This window comes from Dermacentor andersoni, chromosome 3, assembly GCF_023375885.2.
Source record: "Dermacentor andersoni chromosome 3, qqDerAnde1_hic_scaffold, whole genome shotgun sequence".
In the NCBI taxonomy this organism is placed as follows: Eukaryota; Metazoa; Arthropoda; class Arachnida; order Ixodida; family Ixodidae; genus Dermacentor; species Dermacentor andersoni.
In genome coordinates this window covers 173,805,192-173,808,104 of record NC_092816.1, presented here as the reverse complement: position 1 = coordinate 173,808,104, position 2,913 = coordinate 173,805,192, and the positions used below count along the sequence as shown (strand labels likewise).

General features: G+C 42.0%; 1 long non-coding RNA gene across 1 annotated transcript; it reads right to left on the bottom strand.

The window, feature by feature from the left end:
• Window positions 1–631: 631 nt before the first annotated feature.
• On the bottom strand, window positions 632–2,712 carry LOC129382969 (uncharacterized). The gene is made up of 3 exons (XR_008610934.1): window positions 2,483–2,712; window positions 2,285–2,392; window positions 632–785 (listed from the first exon to the last, which is right to left on the bottom strand). It is a non-coding gene; the product is annotated as an uncharacterized lncRNA (long non-coding RNA).
• Between the last annotated feature and the right edge of the window lie 201 nt (window positions 2,713–2,913).

The following is a 2,913-nucleotide window of genomic DNA, read 5'->3' as shown; positions in this document are numbered from 1 at the left end:
AAGAATGGGCCAGCAAAATCGTCAGAAACAGCCCGTAGAGCGTTCCACGTCAACGGTTTATTTCGGATGTTTTTCGAATCGCAAACGAAAATCTGTATTGTAGCACTTACAAGCATACTACTGAATACGGACCACAAAGTTTTCTTTCTGATACAGGCGTAAGCTTTAGTTACGGGGCGATAGCGCATCTACCATGTCCGTGCCGACGCCGCGAAGAAGATTCTCAACATCGGTGAGTGGAAAGTGAAAAATGCGAGATGTCTCGTGATCAACCCTGCAAACCGGGGTGTTTGAATCCCTAGCAAAAATGACCAATAGAAAAACCAATAGGCTATGGAATTATTGAACATACTGGTCTATAGGTATTGTATAAGCCTATTGGTGACTTACAGGTATATATTGGTGTTCTATTGGCCTATTAGTAATATACTTGCCTATTGGCACTCTATTGGCCTATTAGTAGTGTATTTGTCTATTGGCACTCTATTGGCCTATTAGTAGTGTATTTGTCTATTGGTAGTGTTGCCTACTGGTCTAAGCACATCGTTCATGTATCAAAACAATGGTGCTATACAGCAGTGAGGACTGGAATGTGGCAACCAGTCTATAAAAAGAACAAATTTCATTTGAAAGTAGGCATGTATTTATTTACAAATAATATTTACAAAATTACTTCTTCATCAGATCCGCAATCTTTCCAGCAACAAGCTTTCTGAGCATGTTGTGCCTCCTTGTTATGTCATCTTCACTGCTGCACCGCTTCTCAAGGTAGTGCCTGAAAAAAACTGAAATGGAAAGGTCAGCAAGTGAGAACAAAGATTTAGAAGTACTACTGAAAGGACAAGTATATATGGCATATTAACGTGAAAAAAATGTGCTGATCCCACTCACTGTGGAAACAATAAGCAAAATTTGATGAGCCAGCAATAACAAAGAGCTAAACATGGTAAGAAATCCAGAGTGGTCTTATATAAGACCTATGCAGAGATGTGACATATGTCACATCTCTGCATGCAGTGAATTCAGTGACTAATGTATCTTGCAGTCACCCTTAGTCACAACAGCATACCTTGCAGACATTTGTGGAGAAACACAACAGTGTTATCACCAAATGGATAACAGCATCTATATCTTCATACATCAGAAAGAAAGCTTCACCAAACAGCCTTCCTACTGCAGCCAGTCTTGTCACACACACACATTTTAATGGGATTCAGCAAAAATGGTTGCAAATTATGGCATGGCTTCATGGGGTTCTTTTGGGCACTTGCTCCACTACCACCTACCACAGTGCAATGTTGAAATTTCAAAAGTAAATTGTATACAATATGGCATATATGCCATGTGTTTCAAAGTGCTAAATTGCAAGAGGGAAATGAGGGGTAAGGTTGCTATACTGCAGTTCTTTGTGCGTCTATGGCCTAATGAACAGTGCATCTGATGCTGCACTGGAGTACCGAGGTTAAAATCCCACGACAAGACCCATAATTTTTTTACTGACTGACAGCTTGTGCCAAGTCATTGAGGCAATAAATTGGCCAATTTATACAACCACGCCAAGCTTTGGGAGGTAGGCAAAGAAAGCTTTGAATTGAATTGAAAACAGTATTGTTAAAAAGAGGCGTCATCTCGAACACACAAGCCCTGAGCAGCTACAATTGGAATAATACATTGAGAAAATTGCAAAGGAACATGTCGCTGACTTTTGAAAGAACAGACTTGTGGCTAAGGGGTGTATAAAAAAAAAACATGCCTTCTTCGGGGCCAATCAAGGAACATGACTGGATTAAAGCATACCTTTTAGCGCATCATACTTGAATGCATCCAGAGCAGGCATACTTGTAAAGCCAACAAAAGTTTCCAATGAAATTTGTTGAATATGCAAAACAGTAGCACTGAGGTTTACAGGTTAGGAATATATGAATCAGCTCCACGTGCGTTATGAGCGATTCCTTTCAACAAACAATGAAATTCATCTACGCTACCATTATACACACGGGAACAATTAACCTATGCAAATTGCTAAGCTTGCGGCCTTTTCCCTACAGTTTCTTACAAGTTAGGGCGATGTCTTTGAGGGAGAGAGAGCTTTAACAAAAATGAAGACATTTTGTTTTCCACACAACAATGTTATAACAGTATTTTCCTTCTCTGCTGTCAAACAGGCTGCATGTTGCATGTTGAGCTCTATACTGTTCGATATCTGTAGAAGCTGGGCACGTGCAGCGCCACAAAAGGCAAAGCAAAACTTATGCGGCCAGACGTAAGAGTGAAATTTCATTACCTTGTCCAATGAATCCACGCTGGACATCGATCTCGCTGTCCTCACTGTCCGACGGGCGTGGAGGAAGTGGGACCCGCCTTGTCGGTTGATGTGCAGCCTCTTTTGTCTCTGCGCAAAATCAGAGCACAGCAAAATCAAACGCAGCCTAAATATAAGCAAATATTATAGAACAAATGTATATATCAGAATTTAACTTACCAAACAACCGCAGGATCTGCGCTCGAAAAAAAGCCACTTTGATGGTCGTCCTTCCAGTGCACTTTGTACCGCCTGTTGCTTTGGTAGTCTGAAATGCTTTGAGAACTGAAATTTTTTATATCTCCGATGCTAACGACATCTCGCGCGTCGTCGTCGCGAAATCTGACCGACGCGTACATTGCAGCACAAGCACAAGCGAAGAATACTCGCAGCTACGGATGCAAGCCAACGCCGCCGACGCTACTGTCCAAGACCACGTGACCACGTTGTGTCATGGCAGCACGAACGTGGGCTAGCAATGGCTCTCGTCGGCTCTGCAATGCCCGGAATTCGGCGCACAATTTTTATGCAGTTATGAATTTGCTGGAACAAATTGACGTTTTACTTTCGAGTAAGGTGGTGGCTGCGGCACTTCTCGACTCACTTAAGAA